Source organism: Hemitrygon akajei, chromosome 4 (assembly GCF_048418815.1).
Source record: "Hemitrygon akajei chromosome 4, sHemAka1.3, whole genome shotgun sequence".
Taxonomy (NCBI): domain Eukaryota; kingdom Metazoa; phylum Chordata; class Chondrichthyes; order Myliobatiformes; family Dasyatidae; genus Hemitrygon; species Hemitrygon akajei.
Window position 1 is genome coordinate 74,949,619 of NC_133127.1, and position 17,576 is coordinate 74,967,194.

Genomic DNA, 17,576 nt, shown 5'->3' on the forward strand with positions numbered 1-17,576 from the left:
AATACCTCCACGTGAGAATCCTGGGACAAAATCTGAAGTTAAATTTTATCCGCTTTTCTAGTCACAGGGTGATCCAATAGAAGTTTCCAAATTTATGGAAAATGGCAAAATTATTCAAGAGTGTGCCTGTAATGGAAAAAGCATCTCAAAGTGTTTCACAAGAACGCACCCAGATTGTAACAATGCTGAGAAAGGCTTTAGAAGCAAATTGAAAAGGCTGGCCAAACAGCTGAACTATAAGGCCCTCCTCTTTTTACTACATAGAAACTCAATGTGGCTCATTGGTTGTTGTATTTCACTGTTATGAATGCCATTCCCATGGGAGTTATCTTTTCTTCTGTATAAATTTGCAGTTGGATATCTGCGGGCTTCAGTTCAATATTTTTGAAATGCCATTCAAACCCTTTTGTGAAATGGCTGAAACAGTCGATTCGGTGTCCAACTCTACTTTAGTTAATTTGCTGTTCACTTCTGGTATAAGCCATGTAGCTTGTCTATAGTTAGTTTTCACATTGTAAATCGCAGTCCTGTGTCAATCTCATCATTATCAGATTTTTCATCAACAGTATGCAGATTAGTTGTCTTTTGAAACTGCAACTTGACTTTTTATCTTTTTCTCTTCCTTGTGCAGTCCATTTATTTTTGTCTGCTCAGCATGCTTTTTGTATGTGTCCATTTTCTGCAAGTTTTGCCTTTAAGCCTGCTTTGGTCTAGTGTACATAAGCCCTTACCACAATGGCAACACAAGTTGTTCGGCCAGGCCCATTTCTGTTTAGACATTGCAATTTTGTTCACACTCACATTCATCCCTGACTGTAACTCAATTGTGTCTCCATCTGCAGTTTCCATTGATACAGCAATTCCAACTGCTCTTTTAAATGAAAGTTGTGCTTCAGTTACGAGCCATTTTGAATGTTTTATTGGAAGATTCTACAAACTAAACCATCTCTCAATGTATCATTAAGCCCATCACTGAACTGACAATCCTCAGACAACTTCTTCAATTCAGCCTTGTGCGCAGAAAGTGACCCCTCTTCCTTTTGATTCCACTGAAACCTAAAGCATTCTGCAATCAGCAATGATTTCAGTTTGAAATGCCCCTGTATTACTTTCACAATATCAGCTAACTAATTTTGGCTGGTTTGATTGGAGCAGTCAAACTTCAAAGCAAGCTGTGTGTCTTTAAAACCAATGCACTCAGCAAAATTGGCACTTGCTTTCCTTGGCTATTTCAGTTGCTTCAAAGTACATCAATATTCGCTTAGTATACAATACCAGTTATATCTTGTGCAATTGTGCATCTATCTTTCTGATGTAGCCAGGCATTTCTGTTCTTTTTTTAGTTATGATTATTATCACCCAGTACTCACTGTTAATGAATCAGTGAATTTAGTCCACTTTCTGCCTTTTTTAAAATCTCAACCATTTCTGCCCCTTCCTGAAGCAGCATATGCTATGCAGTTTTAAAAAAAATTAACATCTTGCTGTGCTTTTTAAAAACTTGAACACCTTGCTGTACTTCACCAGGTAGGTAGTCGTCTCTGGTTCATTTAAAACTTACCTGTTGCCACTGTATGTTTTGCAAGATGAAGGAACTGGTTGTTGACTTCAGAAGGAGTAGTGGACCGCACAACCCCTTCTACGTAGGTGGTGCGCAGGTGGAACAAGTCAAAAGCTTTAAGGTCCTTGGGGTGAATATCACAAATGACCTGACTTGGTCTAACCAAGCAGAGTCCACTACCAAGAAGGCCCACCAGCGCCTTTACTTCCTGAGAAAGCTGAAGAAATTTGGCCTGTCCCCTAAAACCCTCACTAATTTTTAATAGGTGCACCGTAGAAAGTATTCTTCTAGGGTGCATCACAACCTGGTATGGAAGTTGTCCTGTTCAAGACCGGAAGAAGCTGCAGAAGATCGTGAACATAGCCCAGCACATCACACAAACCAATCTTCCATCCTTGGACTCACTTTACACCACACGCTGTTGGAGCAGTGCTGCCAGGATAATCAAGGTCAAGACCCACCCAGCCAACACACTTTTTGTCCCTCTTCCCTCCAGGAGAAAGTTCAGGAGCTTGAAGATTCGTATGGCCAGACTTGGGAACAGCTTCTTTCCAACTGTGATAAGTCTGCTGAACAAATCCTGACTCAGATCTGGACCATACCTTCCAAATATCCGGACCTGACTTGCACTACCTTACTTTCCCTTTTCTATTTTCTAATTATGATTTATAATTTAAATTTGTATTATATTTACTTCGATTTGTACTTCAGGGAGCGCAAAGCACAGAATCAAATATCGCTGTGATGATTGTACACTCTAGTATCAATTGTTTGGTGACAATAAAGTAAAGTAAAGTAAAGTAACTCCAAAACATAAAACTAATTAAAAGGAAAACACAGGGCTGGGTATAATTAGTCTATTCATAGTTTTGTTTACTTTTAATGGAGGCATATGCTTATGATGTGGTGACATAATGACGTATGCCATTCACATACTTTCACATAACCCACAATGAAATATTTTAAATAAACAAGAATGTTTAATCAAGCAAGATATTTACAATATTACTCAACTATTGCTGAAATATTAACTATATAGCATATATCGTTCTCACAGTTGCAACCTGTAAACATGTGCCCTGGGAATACAGATCTGCATATAATAAGTGATGATGAAAAGTAGAAAGAGAAATGAGGCAAGGAAAGACAGAATGAGAAAATAGCAATGAATAAAAAAGGAGAATCTAAATCTATTGGCATGTATATTATAGGCAAGTATTTTTGAGGCTCATTAGGTACAAGGAAGGTGATCTGTGGCAAAAGGAAAGAAGGTGGAAGGTATAAACGGAGGACTAACTAACTACCAGGGAGTGCTTTATTATTAGTCTGCCACAGAAGAGAACAAAATGTTAAATGGCTGGGAGACAGCGAGGATAATGAGTGGGTAAAAATGGAGGGAGTAGGCATTAGCTCAGAATAAACATAGCCTTGCTGGGATGCATCCTGGTTTACTGAGGGAGGTGGGTTCAAGGTCTGACTGTACAATTCCAGTCTTCCATAGACACAGGGGAGGTTGTACACTTTGAGAAGTACAGCCATAATACACTCAGACAGAAAGGGAAGGTTGAAGTGTTTACTACCCTGTTCAGAATAAATGATCCATAATGCCTCCCACCATCAGCTAACCAGGCCTGCTGACAATTTCATTCTCTCTCTGTTATATCAAGGAACTGCTGAGAGCAGTGGCTAGAACATAAACTATGGGACCATACTACTCTCCAGATATAGTATTGAAGACTTGTACTCCTGAATGAGCCAGGCCTCAGGCCAAGGTACTCCAACATATGTACAGCTCTGATATCTCCCCAATGATATGGATATCTGCTCATTTATCCTCTGCTCACAAAAACTGGGGCAAAACCATATACTCTTAATCATCAGTGGAAGGTATTATTGACAGAGCTAATCCAGCACTAACTCACCGTTGATATGTATTTTGGATATTGTCAGGACCTCTCATCCCAAGACCCTGTTAGCTGAAGGGTTGAATTCTAAAAATGAGGCGTGTGTTTGTGCTTGACGTCGGGTCAGTGTTTCACTGAGTATGGCAACAAAGAGCCCTGATAATGGTGAAGTCATTGGGTTCATGCCCGATGTTCCTCCCAGCCCAGAATTTGCTGGAGAGCCCTACTTCTGGCTTGGACCTTTTTTTGATGCCTCCAATTCCAACCAGAATGTTCTCTCAGAACCCCCTCCACCTACTTGCATCAGCCTTCACTGCAGAAGACATAGCAGAATGCCAGCAGTTTGAGAGTGTTAAGGGGGCAGAAGTGAGTGTAGTGGCTATTACTAAGAAGAAGGTGCTGGGAAGCTGAAAGGACTGAAGGTAGATAAGTCATCTGGACCAGGTGGATTACACCCCAGGGTTCTGAAAGAGGCAGCTGAAGAGATTGTGGAGACATTAGTAATGATCTTTCAAGAATCACTAGATCGAGGAATGGTACCAGAGGACTAGAAAATTATAAATGTCACTCTACTTTTTAAGAGGTAGATGAAAGGAAATTATAGACAAGTAGCCTGACTTCAGTGGTTGGGAAGATGTTGAAGTCCATTATCAAGGATGAGATTACTGAGTAATTGGAGGCACATGATAAAATAAGTCAAAGTCAGCATGGTTTCCTTAAGGGAAATCATGCCTGACAAATCTTTTGGAGTTCCTTGAGGAAATCAGAGGCAGGATAGACAAAGGAGAGTTAGTGGATTTTGTTTACTTGTATTTTCAGAAGGTGTTTGACAAAGTGCTGCATGAGGCTGCTAAACAAGATAAGAGCACATTGTATAATAGGAAAGATACTAATATCGATAGAAGATTGGCTGGTTGGTGTGAGGCAAAGAATTAGAATAAAAGAGACCTGTTCTGGTTGGCAGCCAGTACTGGGACCACTTCTTTTCACGTTATATGTCAATGATTTGGATGGCAGAATTGATGGCTTAGTGGCCAAGTTTGTGGACAATAGGAAGATAGGTGAAGGGGCACGCAGTGTTGAGGAAGCAGAGAGTCTTAAATAGTGCGGAATAGGCTCTTCAGCCTTTTGGGCCATACCCCCAGCAATCCACCGACTAAACTTCAGCCTAATCAAAGGACAGTTTACAGCAACTAATTAAACTACCAACCGGTACGTCTGTGGAAACTGGGAGAAAAACAGAGCACCCGGAGAAAGCCCACACACTCACAGGAAGACACCTTACAAATGACGTGGAATAGGACTGCGATCTCCAACACTCTGAGCTGTAATGGTGTCCCGCTAACTGCTATGCTACTGTGGCAGCCTAGACTTAGACAGATTGGGAGAACACAATGAAGTTGCACAACACCTCTCAAGAGCTTTGCAGGTCCATAATTGAAATGGTCCTTAATGTGAAGATGCTGTAACCATCTAACAGATGTCTGCATGCATTAAAATTCCTGGGCCTATAGGTCTGGAAGCAACTTCATTGCACAGTTGGCAGCTGTAAGTGGACAGTGAGTGCATGTCACGGTTTTCTGCTGGTGAGGACCATCCACTTCAAGGTTCAACATGCTGGGCGTTTAGAAAGGCTCTTCTGTGCACTACTGTTCTAACACATGGTTATTTGAGTTACTGTTGCCTTCCTCACCGCCTGAACCAGTCTAGCCATTCTCCTCTGACCTCTCTCATCAACAAGGTGTTTTCACCCACAGATGTGTCATTCACTGATTTTTTTTTTGTTTTTCACTTTATTTTCTGCAAACTCTAGAGACTGTTGTCCATGAAGATTCCAGGAGATCAGCAGTTCCTGAGATACTGAAACCACCCTGTCTGGCACCAACAGTTAGAGTCACTTAGATCACATTTATTCCCTCTCTGTAGTTTGGTTTGAAGAGTAGCTGAACAGCTTGACCATATCGGCATTTTTATGCTGAAGTTGCTGCCAGATGATTGGCTGATTAACAAGTAGGCATCCCGGTTTATCTAACACAGTGCCGCGATATATCCCAATATAGTGCAACTATCGAAGTTGGCTGGTGTATTCCAGCATTCCGCGTAATTATAACGTGACCAGCTGCAGAGTAAGCGTGGGGTTAGGCATCACTTGCCACTTTCACATTCTTTTAAATAAAGCTGTTGTAGTTTTGCTGAACAGTAAATTCTCATACAACTGTGGTCATCAGAATAGCTGGGGCCATCTTGCCAGGCAGAATTACTGATGGAAGTAAACACTGTTATACATGAAGTGCTGATATTTAGAAGGAAAAATAATGGTAGGGCATGTACGATGAATGGCAGGGCTTTAGGGAGCTTTGAGGGACAGACGGTGGATCTCTGAAAGTAGCAGCATAGGAAGTGAAATGGTGAAGAAGGCCCATGGGATACTTGCCTTCTGTAACTGGGGCACAGAATATTAGAACAGTAAGATTATGGTACATGAGTTGGGCTACAGGTGGAGTAGTGAGTACTCTACAAAGGACATGATTGCATCAGGAAAGGTAAAGAAGGGTTTCAGCAGGATGTTATCTGGGCTGGAGAATTACGATAATGAAAGATTGATAAGGCTAGGCTTGTTGACTCAGGAGCTAGAGAGACAACAAGATCTCCTGCCTTGCCCCCCTATCCCTTCATGCCCTGACCAATCAAGAATCTATCAATCTGCCTTAAATATACATAAAAACTTGACCTCCACAATTGCCTATGACAACAAATTCCATGGATTCACCACTATCTGGCTAAAGAAATTACTCCTCATCTCCATTCTAAAAGGATGCCCTCTATTCTGAGGCTGTGTCCTCTGGTCATAGACTCTCCCACCATAGGAAACATCCTTTCCACATCCACTCTATCAAGGTCTTTCACTACTTGATATAAAATCATCCCTCATTCTTCTGATTTTTAGTGAATACAGGCCCAGAGCCATCAAACACTCTTCATATGACAAGTTGTCCAATCCTGGAATCATTTTTATGAACCTCCTTTGAACCTTCTCCAGTTTCAGCACATCCTTTCTAAGGTAAGGGGCCCAAAACTGCTCACAATACTCCCAAGTGAGGCCTCAGCCGTTCTTCATAAAGTCTAAATATTACATTTTTGATTTTATATTTTTGTCCTCTTGAAATGAATGCTAACATTGCATTTGCCTTCGTCACCACAGACTCAACCTGTAAATTAACATTTAGGGTATCCTGCACAAAGACTCCCAAGTCCCTTTGCACCTCAGATTTTTGTTTTTTCGCTCCAACACTTTTGTACAGATCATACCTTCCCCAGAAGGGATCCCAATGATCCATAAATCTGAACCTCTGCTCCCTGCGCCAGTTCCTCAGCCACACATTCACCTGCCAGATCATCCTATTCTTACCCTCACTGGTACATGGCAAAGGCAGCAATCCAGAGATTACTACCCTGGAAGACCTGTTTCTCAGCTTCCTACCTAGCTCCCTAAAATCTCTCTTCTGGACCTCCTCACCTTGTCTACCTCTGTCATTGGCTCCAATATGTACCAAGACTTCTGGCTGCTCACCTTTGCCCTTGAGAATGCCACGGACCTGATCTGTGACATCCCTGATCCTGGCACCAGGGAGGCAACATACCATCCGAGTATCTCTATCACACCCATGGAAACTTCATCTCTGTTCCTCTCCTATCAACACTGCAGTCCTCTTCACCTCTTCTGAACAACAGCACCAGACTCAGCGTCAGAGGTTCAGTCACTGTGGCTCCCCCTGGTAGGTTGTTTCCCCTCCATAGTATCTAAAGTTGTATCGTTATTATTGAGGGAATGGCCACAGGTGTACTCTGCACTGGCTACACAGTTCCTCTCCTTCACAGGATGGTGTGGAAGGTGTGTTTCTGTTTTGTACAGCTCTATGACTAATTGAGTTAACTCTTGTGTTCACTCTCTCCGTCTCTCCCCAAAACGATGTCCAGGATACAATAACTGGATTCAAAAGCAGTTTATTGAAACATTCATAAGTTTTCATATCGAAAATGCAGCAAGCTTCTAGGCATGTTTCTTGTTACTCCACACTGCTTATAGCTTAAAATTATATGAAGCCATGCTGTCAAAGTGAAGGCCACTTATCAGCATTATATATGTGCATTAATTTAATAATTCTTGTGCTGTTACTGGTAGAGAAAAGGGAAATAACAGAAAATGACAGGAAAGAAAGGTGCAGTGGTTGGAAAAAGCTGGACTGTGGTCTTTTGCTCTTGAATTTATAATGTCATCAGATCAGGAAAGGTATAGTAATTCATTCATCTCCATCCTGACATGCCATTAGCTGTAGTACCTTTACTGAAATACAAAATGAAATATTTGTGGAATTTCTGTTTTACTGAGAAACTGGAATATCTTGTACTGTTCCATCTTGTACAGACAGAGATGGGGAGATTTGAAACATTAATTATTGTATATGAAAACAAAAGCAGCTTAAAGCTGCTTCCACTAGTGGTAGTGTCAGTAACTAGACGGGCACCAATTTCAAGAAATTAGCAAAAGCACTGGAAGCAAAACTAGGGAGAAAGCCGTTAATTTGAAGTGAGTTACCAAAAAGCATATAGTAGAAAGAAATTAAATGGTAACTTTCATTGGAGCTCTGGGAAGAAGTTTTGAAATGGAGAAATCTGTGTGGTTTTGAAAAGCAGCTGAAGTGAGGGAATGGGTGGCAGATGGATGAGTCTTGAGGGAATGAGAGGAAGATGAAGAGTCGGGAGATGAATAATTGAATATCAAGGATAAATGGACAGAAAAACCTGCTACAATCCTCATTCTATGGTTTATGGTGGAGGGTTTTGCTTGATAGAGAAGAGAAAGGCAATTCAGTATTATATTTAGGAAAACATATGTTAATTTAGAAGGCCATTTGCTTAGAATTATTAATATTGTAGATACAATCCTTCTTCCAGAATTAACAATTTTCAATTAAGGTAAAGTTTATAGTTAGAGAGCCTGTTTCATATCCTCTTGATATTGTCACAGCATTGAAGTCCTTCAAAGGTATTCTACATTGAAGAAGATTTCAGTAAATCGTCAACAAGATTCTTCACCCACGGTTCCTGCCCATGTAAACAGATTTTATTGCCTGACGTCAAATGAGCTCTGAAAGAAAGAGAGAGAAATTTTATCTTTTTAGTTTTTTGATTTTTTTGGTGAACTGCCACATTGTTTGATCTAAAATGTCAATTTTTAAAGAATTCTTCTGATTGTCCCTTTTACCTTTGGCAGATGATAGACAATAGACAATAGGTGCAGAAGTAGACCATTCGGCCCTTCGAGCCTGCACCGCCATTCTGAGATCATGGCTGATCATCTACTATCAATACCCGATTCCTGCTTCGTCCCCATATCCCTTGATTCCCCTATCCATAAGATACCTATCTAGCTCCTTCTTGAAAGCATCCAGAGAATTGGCCTCCACTACCTTCCGAGGCAGTGCATTCCAGACCCCCACAACTCTCTGGGAGAAGAAGTTTTTCTTTAACTCTGTCCTAAATGACCTACCCCTTATTCTCAAACCATGCCCTCTGGTACTGGACTCTCCCAGCATCTGGAACATATTTCCTGCCTCTATCTTGTCCAATCCCTTAATAATCTTATATGTTGCAATCAGATCCCCTCTCAATCTCCTTAATTCCAGCGTGTACAAGCCCAGTCTCTCTAACCTCTCTGCGTAAGACAGTCCTGACATCCCAGGAATTAACCTTGTGAATCTACGCTGCACTTCCTCTACAGCCAGGATGTCCTTCCTTAACCCTGGAGACCAAAACTGTACACAATACTCCAGGTGTGGTCTCACCAGGGCCCTGTACAAAGGCAAGAGGATTCCCTTGCTCTTGTACTCAATTCCCTTTGTAATAATGGTCAACATTCCATTAGCCTTCTTCACTGCCTGTTGCACTTGCTCATTCACCTTCAGTGACTGATGAACAAGGACCCCTAGATCTCTTTGTATTTCTCCCTTACCTAACTTTACACCGTTCAGATAATAATCTGCCTTCCTGTTCTTACTCCCAAAGTGGATAACCTCACACTTATTCACATTAAACGTCATCTGCCAAGTATCTGCCCACTCACCCAGCCTATCCAAGTCACCCTGAATTCTCCTAACATCCTCATCACATGTCACACTGCCACCCAGCTTAGTATCATCAGCAAACTTGCTGATGTTATTCTCAATGCCTTCATCTAAATCGTTGACGTAAATTGTAAACAGCTGTGGTCCCAATACCGAGCCCTGTGGCACCCCACTAGTCACCACCTGCCATTCCGAGAAACACCCATTCACCACAACCCTTTGCTTTCTATCTGCCAACCAGTTTTCTATGCATGTCAATGTCTTCCCCCCAATGCCATGAGCTTTGATTTTACCCACCAATCTCCTATGTGGGACCTTATCAAATGCCTTCTGAAAATCGAGGTACACTACATCCACTGGATCTCCCTTGTCTAACTTCCTGGCTACATCCTCGAAAAACTCCAATAGATTAGTCAAGCATGATTTACCCTTGGTAAATCCATGCTGGCTCGGCCCAATCCTATCACTGCTATCTAGATATGCCACTATTTCATCTTTAATAATGGACTCTAGCATCTTCCCCACCACCGATGTCAGGCTGACAGGTCGATAGTTCTGTTTTCTCCCTCCCTCCTTTCTTAAAAAGTGGGATAACATTAGCCATTCTCCAATCCTCAGGAACTGATCCTGAATCTAAGGAACATTGGAAAATGATTATCAATGCATGATCTGCAGATACAAATATCATTCACATATTTTTTCCAGATTTTCAGGATTGCCCCCATTAAATATAAAAACTGAGTATTTAAGTACATGAACAATTCTTACAAGACTTCTGGAACATTGCATTTTTTGCTTTTGTTGAAGATTTCAATGTCAGTGATCTGTTGTCGGGGTATCATTTTCTTTTCATATTTTACACAGTGACATAGGAGGTTCTCCTTGTCATTTGCAGGAGCAGCTGTAAAATGAATCATAAAATGTTGTAAACATTTGTTTTCCATAATAGAGGTTTACCACATTCAGTATTTGGAATGTGACCTTCTCTATGACTTTCTGTACTGTTACAATGAGACTGCTCATTGAGCTTGAGAAAAGACTCCTAGGCTTCTGCCTGGACACTTTGTAGTCTACATGACTCAACAGTGAATTTTTCAACTTTGGGAAGCTCACCTTTCTTTCCATTGCCATAATCACTGGCCAGCTGTGTCTGCTATTTGTTTTACTTTGCTCCTTTTTTGTATAGACTGGCCTGCTGGTAACACACTGTATGGACAGGATGAATCCAGTTTTAGTTGCCTCTTGATTGTCACATTACTTCAACATATCAGAGTAAGTTTCCTTGTTCAACTCTCTGTAGTCCCAAATTGGTCTGAGACCCAGACCAAATTGAGTTTTTTGCTGTTTTGTGGAAAGTCCTGTACCTGAAATATTGTACTCTTCCAGCAGAACTCTCAATTTTTCTTGCTCCAAAACTGACAAGCCCTGTCATTCCAATTTAACTATTTTTTCTGAGATGCATCATTCCTGTAACCATTCAAGTAATACCTTCTGTATCCTTTATGGTACAGATTATCACTACATCTGATCCCATTTATGGATCAGCTGTTATATCAGTTCTAATCATAGGAACAAATGTAGTTTGTTCTCTCAGGGATCTTAGCTTTCTTGGAACAGATTGAGCACAAGAGATAAAAGATACACCTGATGATGTGGCTGATTGAATTAATTTTGCAGACTACTGGTACATACCCCGGTTGTATGGACTTTCCTAATTGGAAAGAAAAGTAAATTGAGATGCTTATGGCATTTCCAGAGCTTATTGAGTTAATTGGAGAAACTCTCTCAAAACGTGACAACTTTTATAGTGTGGCAGTCTCAGTACTCCATTAAGATATCAAATAGATTATGTTTTCACATCCACAAAGTTTAAACCATAAATAGGAAAGCAAAGCAAATGTATGCAATTGAATAGTGTCAAGTCTATTATGGACAACTTTTAAATTCATGGTCTCCATTCTTTTCTGGGCATTTGCTTTGTTCTCTTGAACCCTCTCCCTCATTTCTACTTAAAACACACTTACTTTCACATTTTTCCATTTCTCATGGCCAGAAATGCTAACTCTGTTTCACTAATCTGTTTATTCGTTACTTGTTCTGCTGTTTTTGCAGATTACCAGCAGTTTTTTTAAACAGAATGCTATTAAGCTGATTCTGAATCAAGACAACAAAATACAAAATGTAGAGTAATTTCCTCACCCATAAGGAAAGCTGCATAATTTCCAAGGAGCAGCAAGAATGTGAAGATAACTCTATAGTTCATCGTGAGCTCAAGTGTTCCTGTCTTGCCTTTCTGATTCAGCCTGGTTCTTCTTCTGTGTCTTCTATTCGGCTTAGACCGATATTTATAATCCGAGCTGAACAGCTCGGAGTTAAGCAAGATAACAATTTTGCAATCGCTGTTGCAAATGAAGAGCAGATAGTTAGTTATAGAAACAGAAGTTTAAAAATACATGCTGAAATTTGTAGATGATATCAAAATAAATATTTGAAATTCGTTAAAAGAAAAAGAAACTGAAAAAAGCTAACGAAATGATAAGGACAATAATATCAACTGCTAAAGCAACGTTAGCTTCTTGTGTTTGTACTACAAGTCTTTCACCATTTAATTTATAGGGTCAAACAGTTACCCTTTACGGAAACATGCCTTTCAGCCATGCCAACTCTACTCATCCCATTTGCTTGTATTTGGTCCATATCCATGTTAAAGTTTTCTATCCTTGTTGCTGTCTAAATGTCTTATAAACATATATTTTCTTTATCTGGGAGCTCATTCCATGTGTCAACCACCTTCTGTGTGAAAATGTTTCCCTCTTGTCCCCTTTTAAATCTTCCTCTCTCACTATAAATCTATATCCTCTGGCTTTAGACTCTCCTACCCTGGGAAAAAAGATTGTGTCCATCCACTTTATCTACACCCCACATTCTTATAAATTCCAGTGAGTACAGGCACAGAGACATCAAATGCCCCTCAAACTTTAACCCTTTCAATCCCAGAATCATTTTTGTGAAACTCCTCTGGGCCCTCCCCAATACCAGTACATCTTTTCTTAGATAAGGGGCCCAAAACTGCTCACAATATTCCTAGTGTTGTCTGACTAATGTCATATAAAGCCTCAACATTATATCCTTGCTTATATATTCTAGTCTTTTCAAAATGAATGCTAACATTGCATTTCCCTTCCTTACCATCAACTCAACCTGCAAGTTAACCTTCAGGGAATCCTGCACGAGGACTCCCAAGTACCTTTGCACCTCTAGGTTTTCTGAATTTTCTTCCCATTTAGAAAATAGTCTATGCCCTTACTCCTTCTACCAAAGAGCATAACCATACACTTCTCTACACTATTCCATCTGCTATTTCTTTGCCCATTATCCAAATCTGTCTAAGTCCTTCTGCAGACTCCTTCCTAACTCAATACTTCCTTCCCCTCTATCCGTCTTCCTATTTTCTGCAATCTTGTCCACAAAAGCATCAATTCCATTATCAAAATCATTGACATATAGCACAAAAAGAAGTGGTCCCAACACCAACCCCTGCAAAACACAACCAGCAACCAACCAGAAAAGGGACTTTTATTCCTACACTTTGTCTCCTACCAGTCAGCTAATCTTCTATCTATACTAGTATCTCCCTTGTAATACCATGGGCTCTTATAGAACCATAGAACCACAGAACAATACAGCACAGAAACAGGTCTTTTGGCCCTTCTTGGCTGTGCCGAACCATTTTTCTGCCTAGTCTCTCTTACCTGCACCTGGGCCATATCCCTCCAAACCCCTCTCATCCATATAGATGTCCAAGTTTTTCTTAAATGTCAAAAGTGAGCCGGCATTCACCACTTCATCTGGCAGCTCATTCCACACTCCCACCACTCTCTGCGTGAAGAAGCCCCCACCCCAATGTTCCCTTTAAACTTTTCCTCCTTCACCCTTAACCCATGACCTCTGTTTTTTTTCTCCCCTGGCCTCAGTGGAAAAAGCCTGCTTGCATTCACTCTATCTATACCCATCATAATTTTATATACCTCTATCTTATCTGGTTAAGCAGCCTCGTGTGTAGCACCTGTCAAAGACCTTCTAAAAATTCAGGTTTACTGAACATCCATTGACTCTCCTTTGTCTATCCTACCTGTTATTTCCTTATAGAATTCCAACAGATTTGTCAGGTAGGATTTCCCTGTAAGTAAACAATGCTGACATTGGCTAATTTTATCATGCACCTCCAAGAACTAAGATACCTCATGCTTAATAAAGGGCTCCAACATCTTCCCAGCCACTAAAGCCATAGTTACTGGTCCATAAATTCCTTTCTTTTGCCTCCCTCCCTTCTCAAAGAGTGGAGTTACATTTGCAATTTTCCATTTCTCTGGAACCATTTAGTGATTTTTGAAAGTTCTATTTTAATGCCTTCATTATCTCTTTCAGAACAATTGAGTATAATTCATCTGGTCCAAGTGACTTTCTACCTTTAGACCTTTTAGTTTCCCAAGCGCCTTCCCCTTAGCAATAGCAACGACACACACCTCTGCCCTTGACAGTGTCTAATTTCTAGCATACTGCGTCTTCCACACTGAAGTCTGATGCAGAATACTTACTCTGTTCGTCCACCATTTGTTTGTTCTCCAGCATCATTTTACCACAATTCAATATCAACTCATACCTCTCCTTTACTCTTTATATATCTGAATAAAAACCTTTGGTATTCCTTATTTGTCACTAGCTAGCTTACTTTTGTATTTAATTTTTTCTCTCCTCATTCCTTTTTTAGTTGCCTTCAGTTGGTTTTTAAAAGCTTCCCAATCTAACCTCCCACTCATTTTTTTCTATATTATATGCCCTCGCTTTTGTTTTTTTTAACTTTTTTTTTATTGTTTTCAAATAGTTACAGAATAAATGTGTATGAAAAAAAATGTGTTACCCAGCCCCCCTCCCCTTAACCCCTCCCCCTAACTCGCTTTTGTTTTGATGCTGTTTTGATTCCCTTGTCAGCCACTTCTTTATCTATCCTGTGCCTTCTGAATTGCACCCATGAACTACAGCCATTGCTGTTCTGCCATCATCCCTGCTAGTGTCCCCTTCCAATCAACTCTGGTCAGCTCTCTCTCTTTCCTCTGTGATTCCCTTTACTCCATGGTAATGCTGACACCTGTGGTTTTAGCTTCTCCTCTCAAACTGCTGGTTGAATGATATGATCACTACCTCCTAAAAGTTCCTTTACCTTAAGCTTCTTAATCAAATCTGGTCTTGTTTCCATCACATCTTTTGATTTTGCCCCTGTGATACACTGCAACTCATCCCACTGACTACAATTTTGCCCTATCATCTGCCTGTCCTTCCTCACAGTCTAACTACACACTGCATTAACTTGTATACCAAAGGCCTCATGCTCAGCCCTATCACTCCAGTTTCATTGATTTTGAATGCAAGGTTGTTGAGCTACCACTAAACCAGCTGATCTATCTCACACCTGTATACTTCCATGTTGCCATCTGAGACTCTGTCAACAACAGTGGTGTAATCGTTGAATTTTTAGATGTTACTTGAGTTGTGCTTAGCCACACACTCCTGTCATAGAAGAGTAGAGCAGTGGGCTAACCATGCATCCCTGAGGTGTGCCTTGTTGATGGTCAGCGAGGAGGAGATGTTATCACCGATCTACAGGAGACTGTTGTCTCCTGGTGAGTTAGTCAAGATTCCAGAGGAGTGTACAGAGACCTAGATTTTGAAGCTGGTTGGTTAGTATTGAGTGGATGATGGTGTTGAACGTCGGGCTGCAATTCATAAACAGCAAGCTTATGTAGGTATTACTGCTGTCCGGGTGGACCAACCTGAGTGGAAAGCCAATGAGAAGGTGTCTGCTGTAGACCTGTTGTGGCAGTAAGCGAATTTTTATCACTCTTCATTTTTCATACCAAAATACACCACACCATATTTTTTCTGCTTGGAAATCTAGTGTTCTATATGCCCTTAGTCCACTCACTCAGCTGGTTCCTTGAACTTTATTCAGTGTGGTAGTCTCTTTGCCTGCTACTGCAAAAGGGTTTTGTCTTGCTGACTGGGTGAATGTCTGGCTGCAGGAAGTGGCTGATCACTATGGGAACTCCCATGAAGAAATAAAGTCCACTCCTGAATTATTCTTCTGTCAAAGGTAATTTGATGAAGTGCTCCTGAAAGTGTGTTTTGGATAGGGCTTTCTGTTGAGAGACCTTCCCTCCATACTCTCCCCTACCTCTGTTATATTGTCCTTTCCTGTGGCACAACTGCTCAGCCTCTTAGATGTACAAGAACAATGCCAGGCTGTAGAATTTGTTGAGTAGTGTCAGTTACATGAAAATGAGCCAGGGCTCGTAATATCGTTTATACTATATTACAGTGCACTGGTATTGATTCCTTTCACATAGGGATCTTTAGCAGCCTCTCTTCCATAGCAGTGCCTGTGCATTCGAAAATGTTAGAAAATTTGCTCATTTCAGACGCTGAAGTTAATCTGTCACACTGAAGCTTAAAGGAACAATATCCATAAGAGGTATGGACAATTCTGTCTTCCCCTTCTTTGAGGCTACTCTTCTGTAAACAGCAGCTATGACCCCTTGGTGAGGTAAAGCTACCACTCGTGCTGACTATCATTCCAGAAGAACCAGGGGAACTTGTCCTTGAGGAGTCTGTGCGATGGAGCCTCCTGGTGAGGGCCCTGTTTACTCTGGTGTCCTGTTTTGTTCTCAGTGAATCAATCCTGAGAGTTAGGAAAGCCAGGCCACCAGATAGTTTAGCAATCACAGGATTACGAGCACTCCCATAGACTAACATTTCCACTAACCCTAAAATACATCCTTTGAAATAAGCCACAATAAACAGTTATTTCTGCCCCTATGGATTGTGTGATCCTTCCAGGCAGCGCCAATAGGGAACCTTTCAGAACTTCTTCTTGACATACATTTTGTGAGCTGCTTCTGTTCCACTGCTGAGCTCTGTTGGAGTTGCCTTGGTAGCAACGTGTCATGATTCCCTGCTCAAACGTTACACAAGGTCAGTAGATGCACATGCACATTCTTCTTAGAACAGGAGCTTAACATCAAAGGATATTCTTGGTATCAAAAGGATAGGCAGGAAGGCAAAGGCGGTGGTGTTACTCTATTGGTAAGAGACGGAATTACATCTTTAGAGAGAGGTGACATAGGGTCAGAGAATGTCAAATCTTTGTGGGTGGAGTTAAGGGTAAAAAACCCATTATGGGAATCATATATAGACCTCCAAATAGTAGCTTTGATATGGGGTTGACATTGCAAAGGGAGCTGGAAAAAGCATATAATAAGGGTGATGACAGAGTTGTAATAGGGAGCTTCAATATCCTAGGGGATTGGGAAAATCAAGTTGGGGTCAGATTGCAAGAAGGGGAGCTTGTTGAATGCCTACAAGATGGCTTCTTAGAGCAGCTTGTGCTTCAGCCTGCTTGGGGAAAGGCATTCTAGATTGGGCCTTTGTAATTACCCAGACCTTATTAGGGAGCTTAACGTAAAGGAACCCTTAGGAGGATCATAATATGATTGAATTTATACTACAATATGAGAGGGAGAAGCACAAGTCACATGTATCAGTATCACAATGGAATAAAGGGAATTACAGAGACATGAGAGAGGAGCTTGCCCAGGTGGATTGGAGGGGGAAGCTGGCAGGGATGATGGCAGAGCAGAGGTGGCTGAAGTTTCTGGGAATAGTTCACAAGGCACAGGATAGACTTGTCCCACAGAGAAATAAGTTCTCAAATGGCAGAGGTAGGCACCCATGGCTGACAAGGGAAGTTGAGGACTGCATAAAAGCCAAGGAAAGGGCATATAAGGTAGCAAAAGTGAGTGGGAAGATGATTGGGAGGCTTTTAAAAACCAACAAAAGGCAACTATAAAGCTACAAGAAGTGAAAAGATGAAATATGAGGGCAAACTAGCCAATAATATGAAGCAGAACAGCAAAAGTTTTTCAGTTATAT

At 41.0% G+C, this 17,576-nt stretch overlaps 1 long non-coding RNA gene across 1 annotated transcript; it reads right to left on the bottom strand.

Annotated features, from left to right (window-relative positions):
• Positions 1-7,454: 7,454 nt before the first annotated feature.
• On the bottom strand, positions 7,455-11,928 carry LOC140726451 (uncharacterized). Its single transcript, XR_012098636.1, has 3 exons — positions 11,790-11,928; positions 10,359-10,491; positions 7,455-8,614 (listed from the first exon to the last, which is right to left on the bottom strand). It is a non-coding gene; the product is annotated as an uncharacterized lncRNA (long non-coding RNA).
• Between the last annotated feature and the right edge of the window lie 5,648 nt (positions 11,929-17,576).